The 12,472-nt window shown below is 52.5% G+C and overlaps 1 long non-coding RNA gene across 1 annotated transcript; it reads right to left on the reverse strand.

Annotated features, from left to right (window-relative positions):
• Positions 1-2,364: 2,364 nt before the first annotated feature.
• Positions 2,365-9,514, reverse strand: LOC113973115. Its single transcript, XR_003536136.1, has 3 exons — positions 8,229-9,514; positions 7,379-7,438; positions 2,365-6,549 (listed from the first exon to the last, which is right to left on the reverse strand). It is a non-coding gene; the product is annotated as an uncharacterized LOC113973115 (long non-coding RNA).
• Positions 9,515-12,472: the final 2,958 nt, after the last annotated feature.

Genomic DNA, 12,472 nt, shown 5'->3' on the forward strand with positions numbered 1-12,472 from the left:
ACCCACAGCAGCACAGCAAGGCCACCAGGCTTCCCTCCTTCTCCTCGTGGGAGCTTCACCATTACCATCAGTGGAAGGAAGCAAAATGGACACCGTGAGCTGCAGTACAGACTAGACCTCTCCAAGTCTTCCTGGGATGGAGATACTGCTGTGGACCTGAAAGGGTCCTTCTGGCCAGGGAATAGCCCATGGAACAGCCTCTTCTGGGACTCCAGGCTCAACCCTGGGGCCTTTCCCACCTTCACCAAGTCCCACAGCTCCTTTGGCTGCTGCTTCTGAACTGATGAGCACATTAGCAGTAAAGACCATTTGCAGATTTAAAAGTCAAACCCTGCCACAGGAAATTAAAAGATAATGCAAGGAATTATTTAAAAAAATTAATCTTTATTACTCTCCACTCCCAAGCTGCTAATAAAAAAAATGTGTTCCTCATGCAGTCTCTATAAAAACAGGTTATAAAGCAGAGGAAGAGAGGAAGGCAGATGCTTTAAAAAGGCATCTTTCATCCCTCTGCCCTGTGTGCCGTAACCATCCATCTGCACCTGTGTGTCAGCTCACAGCAGTTCCCAACCCAACCAGCCCTGGGTAAAAACCCTGCAAGGTAATTATTCCCCATTTCCATCTGGTTCCCCTTGTCCTCCTTGTTTTACATCTCCAGGAGATCAGCAATCCCAGGTCCAGAGAGCAGCCTAGAAGGTGGTTTAATGGCACACCCTCCTCGCTCCAGGTATCTCCGAGCCCTGTATAAACCAGGATGAATTACAGCTCATTACAGAAAGGGCAGGCACTTGGGAAGTAAACAACACAGCTATTACAGATGCCAGCAATAGCTCCACAACACCGGAGCAGGGCTGATACATGCAGGAAACCATGCCTGAGACAGAGGTCAAGGATGCTCTGCAGCTCTCAGAAGCCAGTGAAGAGGCTGAGAGGGAGGTGGCAATTGCAAGAGTTTCTTCAGAAGATGCTCCTCTCTAGGGCTGTGCTCAAGAAAGAAGCTCAGTCCTTGGTTTTCCAGCTGGTGCTTGAGCCCGTGGAGCCAGAAACAGGGCTGGAAAACCACTTCTGTGTCATGACATTCAGCCAGGTTTTGGTAGGTCTGAGAGCCACCACAGCTGAGAAAGAGCACGAGAGAGATGAAGAAGCAAGAGGCACCGAACCCACCAGCTGTGTCCCTGCTCCAGTAGAAGGAACAGCCACAAGCACAGACCCACATCCCACCAGCCCTCTGGCCAGCCCAGAAGTGTGCCTGGCCTGGGCCTGCCCAGGAGGAGCCCCATCACCAGTGCTCCTGCCAAACTGGTGCCCCTGGGTCTGGCAGAAACACCTGGCCAGGCCAGGAAGGAGCAGAGAGGACTTCACAGAAGGAGAAACGAGGGACCAGAAGCTGCTGCATCGCACCACCAGCCCAGCATGAAAGATGATCCCTTTAAGTGCTCCACGCCCAGAGCTGGGGAGAAGGAGCCAGTCCCAGTACCAGCAATCCCCAGAACATGCCCTGATGGCCTCAGGGAAGCTGCAAAGTCCAACCTCTTTCATCCCAGATGAGCAGTACAGGCACCTCACAGGCAGCACACAGCAGGTTTACCAGGACAGGCATCTCCACACCTTCTCCTCATCGGGGATTAAAGGAGTATTTGGCCTTTCCTGACTCCAGGAGAGGGAGACACATCTGGAAATCAAGCACTGGCGAGGAACACGTGCTGGGGGTGGAGGAAGGAGAAAGGTAGAAACACAAGCAGGCTCAAACATGAGGAGGAAGAACCCCCCTGTGAGGGAACGTGCCGGCAGCGCTGCTGTCTGGGACACCTGCGGTCCCCAGCGGGGACAGGAGCACAGGGGGACCTGCCATACAGAGAGGCAGGAGGTGGCTTTCGAGGGTAGGTTGACTATGATTGATGGTGCTGTGCTGTGTTCTCACTGATGTAGAAAATTAGAGAGAGATGGCTTCAGATCCCAGCCCACCCAAGACACTTGTTGTGTCCATCTCAAGTACACAGCTCCTCTCCTGGGAGCTCTGCCTCTGGCTTGTAGGCTCATTATTCAAAGTGCTGAACTGGGAAAAGCAATGCTATTTTATTCTTACTTTTTTTCCCCCGCAACTACTTTGATTGTATTATTCTTGAGAACACATAATGCGCTGATTTCCTTGCTCAGCTACTTGAGGGAAAGTTTGTTTGAGCCTCCTTGACTAGGAAAAAGTAGCCCTTCACTTTTTTGTTTCTCTCTTCAAACAAGGCAGGGAAGAGTCTCTAGAAAAGGTAGGAGCCATTTTTTTCAGATGGAAATAGCTTCTTAAACAACAGTGAGTCATGCTCCACACCAGGATGGATCTGATAGCTGGTAACCACAGCGAGCCTATTGTCCTCCTGGCAGGAGAGTCCCTTCTTGCCTTACCTGCCCTTTAATATTTAACCAGTTCCTGGTTTATTGTGGCTGCTTTTGTCCTTCCACTGAGTCTCTGCTAGATGACAGAAGAGTTTTAAAATGGTCTTTAAGTGGGTTTAAAAAAAAAATCCTTGTATGCTTCCCTATGAAATGATGAAGCCAGTGGTCTAGATCACCACAGACAGGCTGCTGGGTCTTCAGGAGGTGTGTCACACCACAGATCAGGACACTACTGGGCCCTTGCCTTCAAACAACGCTGCCCCTCAGTAGCAGGCAACCAGTTTCTTCCCAGCCAGGCACAGCTTGCATGCCTTTAGTCCCAAGGTTTCCAAGCTGGTCTAGAAATGGCAGAGAAACCTCTCTGACTGTTGCCCAAACAGTCCCTACAGTCCTACTGTAGCCAATCGCCTTCCTCACACAACCCAGAAGCTCTCAGGCACCTACACCAGTCCAGGGAGCAGCACAGGCTCTTCCTCTTGTCTAGAGGAGACTGATGAAGAGGATGGATGTAGGAATGCTCACCTCTGGAAAGGGCGGGGAAATAGTTCATTTCCCTTCACAACTCCAAACTCAGCCCCTGGTTTCTCCTGACAGATCTCCAGCTTGGGGCAGCTGGGTTTGTTCCCATGGCAAAAGGACAGGTTTTTTTTTTAGCTCTCGGGTATCTCAAAGGTGGATTCCAAACTTCCCTGCTTTGAAGCCTGCCACCAAACAGGGATGTCCAGGCTCCTGAACTGGGAAGCTCCTCCCAAAAAGACAGCAGCTAAACCCAACCCTGCTTGGCTCCTTTGCTGAAAGGACATTGGTGCCACCAGCTGCAGCCCTGCCAGCGCTCTGAGCATCCCTTGGGTCACAACACACGAGGGCTGGCAACAAGCAGCTAACACCAAACTCAAGCCAAAGCCTGAAGCACTCAGGAAATCCCTAAAGGAAGGACAACTTGGAACAAAGCATCCTCTCCCTTCCTGCCACGTCCACCAGAGACTGAACCTAGCTCGTGTTACCAATTTGCCCAGTGGTGGTTAATCATCTGGCCTCTGAAAATCCCTTCTGGGGGTGCAGAACAAATCCGAACACATCTCCCTCTTTCTCCATCTGCTAATGGCTTCCCTCCACCCAGGCTGAGCCTCCCCCAGCCTGAGCTAATGGTAGGAAATTAGCATTAGAATGATAGTTTGCTATTAGCAGTGCCTCAGCTCCCCTCCACGCTCCGGGAACAGCAAATGACAGGCTCCGATTTCCCCGCTGCGATGCTGGGGAGAGAGAACAACGGCAGCCAGAAGCGCTGAAGATACTCAAGGAAAGTTTTAGGCTCATCTTTCCCAGCCCAGCAGCCCTTTCCCTTCGCCATCCCCGTCGTGCTCATCCACCGCACAGGCAATCCTACAAACAGATGGCACCTGGGCAGGAAAGCAGACAAATTGGCTCCCACCTGCAGGAGCACTAAGAGCTTTCAAAGCAGACGAGCACTCGCTCGCCAAGAGCCCCGCGGTGTGGAGATGCCGGAGGAATCTGCCGTCGCTCGCCTCCCTCCCTCCTCGCTGCTCCACGGCTCCGGCTCCATCCTCGCCCGGTTGCAGGCAGGCAGCTGGCTCCTCCCGGGAGCTGGTGGCAGGAGGGGACGGTCGGTGTGTCCCGAATCAGGCGCCTGGAAGAGGCAATTCAAGCTGAGCACCAACGGAGCGATGCTTTGTGTCAGCACAACGCTCTGGTTTGGAGGGCTCACAGATAGCCTGGAGCGAGAGGGTTTTCTTGGGTCCCCACTGAACATCCATCTGCTTGTCAAAAAAACAGCTCAGCTCAAGCTGCCTGCTCTCTCCTCCTGCCAAAGAGGGGGTCTGCCCACCCAGAAGGTTCCCCTACTTGACCAGATAGCTGTGGCAAGAGCATGGAGACACTCATTTCATTTTCTGCCTGCCTGCTCCTCTGAGCCCACCTGGCTGAAAGCTTCTCTGCACATCAAGGCCAGGGAAGCAGCTCGTGTACCTCACTGCAGAAAGCCAAGAGGCAGGAGAAGAGCTCAGCAAATTCATGGCTGTCAGGGCAGGCTGTCATCTCTCTTTGGGTACCTGAGCGACCCTGCAGGGTTCCACAACTCAGAGATGGTGAATTCCTCCTTGCAGAGCCCCAGAGCTCTGGTCACCTGCAGCAGGGGAAGGGGACACAGCGAGGCTGAGACATCCAGGAGCAGTTGGGTGCTTTCAGTGCATCTCACATGGAGTCACACACAACACCTCTGGAAAACTCCAATCAAAATTACATTTTAAGCCCCCTGGGTAAGGTCAAACGGTGACCAGTGATAGGTCTCAAGGGAACAGCATGAAGCTCTGTCAGGGGAGGTTTAGGCTGGATATTAGGAAAAGGTTCCTCACTCAGAGGGTGGTTGTGCACTGAACAGGCCCCCCAGAGCAGTGGTCACAGCTCCAAGCCTGACAGAGTTCAAAAAGTGTTTGGACAACACTCTCAGGGACAGGGTGGAATTGCTGGGGTGTCCTGTGCAGGTCTAAGAGTTGGACTTAATGATCCTCGTGGGTCCCTTCCAACTCAGGATATGCAATGATTATATGAAACCATCCCCTCCCCTCTACCTGGATCAGCAAGAAAAGGCAAGTGTTCTCCAGCCCCAGCCTGCCAATTGCCTTGTAATAGAGGCCTAGGAGGTTGGGATGCAAAAGGGACAGGAAAAAGGATGGTAGTAAAAAGCAGGATAAAACAGTTTCCCCCTTCTCCAGCACTCCCATCAGCAGCTGAGACGTGGGAGCGAGGAGAGGGCTCGTCCGATGATGGATGGCAGAGAACTGATCCTTGGTAAAGGCAGAACAGGAGCAGAAGGAAACGCTGCTCCCAAAGGCGATTCTCACACCTCCTCGGGATAAGAAAAACAACCATCAGAGGCAGCAGGAGCTCTTCTCCCTGCACATTTGGAATTCATCTCCAGCCTGTCAGGGAGGCCACGGTCCAACCGCGCATTTGTATATTCACTGAGCCGTACCCCCGGCTCGGCACACTCCTGACAGATGCAGATGGGAAAGCCATTTTTCATAAGGTGAGGAGAAAAGGGAAAAAAAAATAAAAATAACAAAGAAAGGCTCGGGCACCAGCTGGAAAAGACACAACAGGTTCAGGGCTAAGAGAGAACCAGAGTCAGATTAAACTCTTGGATCTTTAAGTGCAGTAAGAGGCTGGTCCCCTGCCTGTTTTCTAGTGTGGCCTGGCAGCAGCAGCAGCAACAACCTTCATCCTCTCCTCCATAACCAGCTAGAAAATGGAAGCTGGACCCAGAACAACACTAAGCTTTGCTGAACTGACCCTGGGGGACAGAAGCTGGCAGAGGGGCTGCTGGAGCAGGTGGGCACAGGCACACTGCTGCAAGATCAGCTGCTGTTCAGAGGAGGTGAGAGACAGCCTGTGGGGGACATTACCCTTTAACATACGTAAGTCTGCCCCTCAGACCCTGACCTAGCTCAGACCTGGCCCCTGAAGAACACAAATGGTCCCTGAAGGGACATCCCTGGCAAAGCTGACGATGATATAAGTGTGCCAGCATGGCAGAGGAGCACTCTGAGCAGTGCTGCCATGGTGGCAAACACGGCAGCTTCCAACGGCCCCAATTTCTCTCAGACAGTGACAAGGGGTTTCCCTTTGTCCTGGGTCACCACGCAGCCAAGAGGCATCGGTGACCCAGAGCTGCTTACCAAGACAGCAGGAAAAGTGAAGCTCAGCACAGAATGTGTTGCCCCCTGAGCAGCATGTGTGCATGGCCCACTCGGCACCGGGAGCCAGAGGTTCTTGACATAAGCCAAGGGGAAGGGAAAGGAAGAATTACCCTCACGGAGGGAAAGATTTCACCTCTGCCAGTGACATTCTGCTGTTGTCACCGCCAGGCATAACATCACCCTCTTGATGTGAAATCTAAGTTGACAGTGACACAGGAAAGGAGCTGAGAGGGCAGCAAACTCTGCCCAGCCCTCTTTGTAACCCCAAATCTCCCCTGGCTTCCAGCCTCTGCACCGAGCAGAGCCACTACCTCATTATCAGGTTACTAAGAAAGTAGATCTTCCTTTTTCAGAGCCATAGAATAATATTTTCTTGCAGTTATCCATCATTCTTGGCAACTCCAGGGAGGATTTCATTTTGGCCTCTGTTATATCCTCATTGTTTCTGAAATGAGAAACATAAGGGCCGACACCTCCTTTGCAAAACAACACACACAGCTGTAAGTCACCAAAGCTTGAGGAGCTTCTGGTGCCAAAGTCCATGTGTCTTCAAACTGACTGGAGGTGTATGGAGCCTGTGGCATTTCTAGATGATATTCCTTCTCTCTGTCCCAAGAAAAGGCAAGCACAGGGCTGGGCAGCAAGGCTTGGAGAAGGTTACTGCCGAGACCTGGCAGAAATGTCATCCAGCAACACATTTCAAGAAAGATTCATTCCCAAGCAGCCTGGCTCCATAATAAAAGTGTCAGAGCAGCTGACTTGCCTCCCCCCAATCTCATTGCCTCCAGATTTATCCTGTCTCAGGTCTCTCTCCCTCCATAAGCCAGCACGTGCCTTTCCTTTCAATAGGCTGGCACTGAAACTCAGCCAGCTGAGATTGTAGGAGAAAAGGGAATACAAGCCAGGTGAAGGCATTGTGGGGGGAAAAATGCTCAGGAGCCAGGTTTTCCTCTCATTTTGGCTGCACTCAGTTCTGAAAGGGAGGAGGGTGATGTGAGAGGTACCTTAATGTGAGAATGCTCCAAAACCAGAAGCCACATTTGATTTGGCGTTCCAACCCAATTCCCTGGCTGCCAGGCTGCGCCGCCTCCCTCTCAGGAAGCTCAAATCCCATTCCTGATAAAACCCATCCCAGAAGGTGTGAATATCTCTGAGCCTTCACCCTCCCAGCCAGGGAGCCCCTTCTCAGAGGGCTGTGCACATGGTGAGGAGGTGCAGAGAGAGGAGAGATGAGGCTCCTTGGGAGTCTCTCAGAAAACTGAGAACCTGCTTACCTTCACCACAGAGACGTGATGTTATTGCAGCACCACAGGCAGCCCCCTAGAGAGAACGGTCTGCAGGGAGTTTAAAAAAAAAAGCAGAGAAAGAGATATTAATGGTCCTTTGCAAACAGTTAAAAATACCCAGAATAGCCAGAGTTTCTGCTGGATTTTTTTTGTTTGTTCCTTTTCTCCCCCCACCTCCCGCCCAAAGGAATGTGCCACACAAATTAAAACGATTTCCCTCTAACCTGCAAGACAGGACCAGGCAAGGCATCCTTCAGCTGTGAGTGAAAGAGATGGAGCCTGCCTTTGTCAGGAGCACGCCAGCCCCAGGGAGGTGAGGTGGTGGGGGACGGCAGATGTGGCTGCAGGGATCCTGCTGGTTAATTCCCAGTAACCGGGACAGACAGGTCTGTGCCAGCCACCCAGCTGGGGTCCAGGGGGTGTTTCTTCAACATGAAGGAGACATCAATAGCAAAAGTGAACCCTGGGCACCTCAACTGCTCTGGGGGGATGCAAAGTAAGAGCAAATGCCTGCAACAGCAGGCTGTGGAACAGCTTTCCATGGAGCAGAGAAAGCCTCCACTACCACTAAGGCAGTCCTGTTAAAATTGCAAAATGTGTTGCAGGAGGCAGAGGCCATGATATCTCCTGGATCTATGAACCTTATCCCCCAAGGACATCATTTTCTGGCCCAGGGTATCCATTCAGGTATGTGGCCCAGCACCCATTTCTCCCTTTTAACTGAGAGCCACTTTGCTTCCAGCAGCGAGCGCTCACAGGCAGGGAAAAAACCCCAAAACAAACCCACCCCCACCAGGCTCTAAAAGCGCTGCTTTGCTGTGTCACAGCTGTTCCTCACATCTGGATGCAGACAGCACTTAAAGACTTGCAGCTGGCACCAGCTCCTCCATTAGCATCTCCCTGTCCTGTTAACGCCAGGCAGGCGAGAGGTCTGGCAGCTGAGGTGAAGGGCCACTCCATCTCCGTCAGCTTCTCCTCCACTAATGAAAATGTTTCTCCAGCGTGTCCTCGGGAAGGTTTCCTTCAGCTCTGGCCCCCCTGTGATTGAAGGCTAATCTCTGTTACTCTTGGCTGAATGGCAGCCCACAAGGAAGGTGATGTATTGTATTTCCCTTCAACTCGACACTGAGTGGTGCTGGGCAAAAAGAAGAAAAAGCACCACATGTTTTGAAATTGTAAGTGAACTCCTCCCAAAATGCTGAGAGAGAGGTCAGGGCAGGAACAGGGGCCTCACAGACTGGGACTAGAGTGCACCCCTATAAATCCAACCCCATTTTGAAGGGTCACTTGTTGTGCCAGCATCCTCCCTCCCAGAGCCAGTCCAGCTGATGGCAGTGGCCACAGGTGGAAACATGTCCTGCCTCCACCCTATGGGACAAGACTGGCCTCCAGTGAGCTCCCCAACATCAGTCTGGTCGGCACAGGGGCCTGGGAGAGAGGCCAAGGTCTGGAGATGGTTTGGAGGAGAGCGTGAGGGCTCAGCACTCACAGGTTCCTCTGGCTGGCTCTAAACCAATCACTGAAGCCTCAAAATGTAAAGTTTTCCAATCTGTGGTGCTAGCTTCCTTTGAAAATGCTTGGAGATCTCCTGTTAAAAAAATGGAGAGAAAAAATTGGGGTTACAATCCTCTTGCTGGTGTGCTGGTCACTCTCAAGGAGACACCCAACTCCAAGACACACTTTCTCCTCTGCTCCACAGCTTTGCAGACACACTCCAGACCATCCCCACCAACTGCTGCTCCCCTGCTGTTGTTGCCCTCACTGGAACAACCCAATTACCCATCATGGCCCTCTTCATCTGCAAAGCTTTGCAGCTCTTCTTCTCTTTTTTTTACCCCTACAAAACCACTAGTATTTGTTGAGGACACACAAACACAATACAGACTCTCCTGTTTGCTTTCTCTTCTTACCCTGGACCACACAAAACGCATCCTCCAACAGCCAAACCTGGAGGAGGATAAAAAGGAGAAATTACGAAAACAAACAGGAGAAAAAAAGGAAAAAACTTTCAATTACTGGCAATTAGTTCTACTTGATGCTCACCCACTGTGCCCCGTGCTCCAGACACAAATCACTCTGGCAGGTGGGCATGCAGGGTGGCACAGCACGTACCTGCACATGCAGCACACAGGTGAGCACACGAGCTGTTTGGTGAAGGGATTCCAACCTATTTGTTCACCTCCCTGGGCACAAACGGCTCCAGCCCTTTTGAGGGTCTCCTATAGCCCAGCTAAATCCGGGATGGTGCTTTGCTCTGCTCCCGTGAGCTGCAGCCCAAGCCCTGGGGCAGAGCCAAAGGCATTTGCTTGGAGCAGAAGTCCAGATTACCTGAGGGATGTCCATCCTCATTCCCAGACCCACCTGCCCAGGTTTTCTGGCTGGTTTCTCTTCCCAGGAGGGATGCCAGCTACAGAGAGCCCCACGGGCTGCCTGCTGACGCAGCTGCAGACGGCGCAGCTCCGACCAAGAGCCTTCCCCTCCGCGGGAGGACACGCTCTGTTCCCAGCCAGGGGGAAGGCGGAGGCACCCAGCACGCTGCCGCAGTGGAGGAGGCACTCAGCCAGCCACTAATGCTTCCTACTGTCTCGGAGCAAAGGGATGAATTAGCTTTTATTAGCTCTTACCAAGAGCACATCACTCCTGCCCTTTCCTCCTCGCACAAGGCTCACGCACAGGCTCAGCTGTGCTGCAAGTGAAGCAGAACCAACTCACCTCCGTGCCGGCGGCCCCAAACTCCTCCTGGGTCTTGTATAAATCTTATATCTCAGACAAGCTGGGAGTTAGGATCGAGCAATGCTCCTAAGGGTGCTCCAGGCGCTGCCCAGAAGTGCTTTAAAAAAAGACGGATGCTTGGCTTTGACATCCAGATCTCTCAGGTGGCACCAAGCATGGCACGAAGGAGGGCATGGGCTCCACACCGGCAAAGCCACAGCACTGTCCTCACTGCTGACACCCAAATTCAGGGCTGCTATTTGGGGGGGTGGTCTGTGATCTCCTGTGCCCCTGACTCCCAGCACCCAGCCAGCAGACGGCTGAGGGATGGTGCTGCTCCAGAGAACTCTCTCCGGAGGCGCTCTGGGGCTTGTTAGCGGGGTGATAAAGGGGATGAATGGCCTCAGAGAAACGCTCTGTCTCCTGCTGTGGCATTCATTATCCTTTAGCCAGGCAATTCTTCACACCAGCCAGGAGCTCTGGGCTGGCTCGTTTATCCTCCTCGGGGGCTGTTTCCCACAAGAGGCCACGCTCTGCACTCGCTGGTCGCCCCAGGCAGCTCGAATGTGCCTGAGGAACCCACAGCATGGCAGTGGAGGCTGAGCACTCCTCCTCCTGGGTAGTCTCTGAGCTCATCACCTTCCTCCCACACAACCAGCTTGCTTTCCCAAACGCACAATTCCGTGATCCGAGCCACAGCTGCCCCCCGCCCCAGATCTGCAGGAAACAGAGCTGGGCGCGTTTTCAGCCTAGTTTCCTAAGAAGTGCAAAGCATACGCAATCCTGCTGCATCAGTCTGTCCTCTGCCCACTCCCCAGCAACTTCTGACACTGCAAACAGATTTCAACCTGATGTGGCAGAGAAACAGAGGTCTTGGAGACAGTCAGAGTCTATAAATTTCATGGGAATAGACTATCAGAGGAGAGACATTATTAGCACCTTCCAAACTGTAGTGTATCATCCCTTATTAGACATCAGACAATCTGCGTGGGAGAGAGAGAGAGGCTATAAATATCCCAGGAAGGGGAGATGCTCCATTCAGCAAAAACAGCTTACTAGACACCAGAGACTCCAAACCCAAACTGTATATCTGCAGGACATGAGATCTCATGGATCCCACTGCACACAGTACTGGCTGGAGAAGGTTTCAAGCCTTTTCAGGTCATAGGAGAGCCAGCCAGCTAACATGCCATGTTAGCCCTTGAAAAGCCCCTGAAAATGGAATGTGTGCCCTTCCCTTGCCCTTCCTCTACTGACCAAGCCAAGGTCCTGCTGCATTTCCAACTTTAATTGCCATCCCACACTTATGGTTGAGTTCAGCTGCTGCCTAAAATGGAAGGGACACACCCAGCTCCAAGGAGGAGCACTGATGGGCTGACCAGCTCCCTTTTCCCTACAACCCTCCCATTGCCTCTGTGCCACACTGACAGAGATTTCACCTTCCAGCAAGATGTTTCATCCACAGGCTGCTGCCAGCAAATGCCAGGAAGGCAGCCCAGAGTCCGAGCAGCCGCCCCGTGAGCTCTGAGCAGGATCACTTACATGTCAAGCTACCCATTAGCAGGTTGACCGATTAGTGGCACTTGCTGTGAGTGAGAGGGAGCCTGTTCCTCCACACACAAGTCCTTGCTGTCCACCAGACCCACACACCAGCTCCCATACGGATCTGCAAGCTGGAGCCAGCAGCATGGCTATCCTTTCTCAGCAGGACAGAGGCAGCCACAGAGACCCTTCCTCTTCCTCTTAAAGGCTGAAGGGGGACACAACAGCCTCTTGGTTCTCCTTTGAAGCCAATTAAAGTTCACATATCTCAGCGTGTGATACAACCTTTGGAGAACAACACCAAGAAGCCACTGACTAGGCCTGCTGGCTGGCCTTCCTTGCTCAGCCCCTTCCAGTGACCTAATTAGGAGACCCTTGTTAGGCCGTTCCAGGGTGGAATCCAGAGTTGCTTTTGCCAACTCCTGTCCCTCTTCACCGCTCTCTGATATGGGGAAGTTTAAGTACACCTGGCAAGGCAGCAATGGTGACCAGAGCTTGCTGAGGCTGAGCTCAGCATTTCAGGGTTGTCTGACCCTGCTGCAGGAAAGTCAAACCCTATATGCAATCTGCAGACAGAGCAGGGACCTGTGCTCATTTGGGATCTGCACTGACCCAGCCGTTATCTGTTCGCAGTGTCATTTCCAGCCTCAGGCCTTCCAGAGCCCTGGAAGTAACTGGGAAGTGAGAAACAGCCTTTTTCCCTCCAGCTGACACGTGGTGACACTGGCCCAGCTGGCCAGACTCATTTTGGGACTTGAGTGATTCACCCAGCAAAGGTCAAGTCCCAGGAGGTGCCATCAGCCTGGTGGATCACGTATCGCTTGTACC

The sequence above is a fragment of the Neopelma chrysocephalum genome, unplaced genomic scaffold (assembly GCF_003984885.1).
Source record: "Neopelma chrysocephalum unplaced genomic scaffold, ASM398488v2 Primary Assembly neopelma1_98, whole genome shotgun sequence".
Taxonomy (NCBI): domain Eukaryota; kingdom Metazoa; phylum Chordata; class Aves; order Passeriformes; family Pipridae; genus Neopelma; species Neopelma chrysocephalum.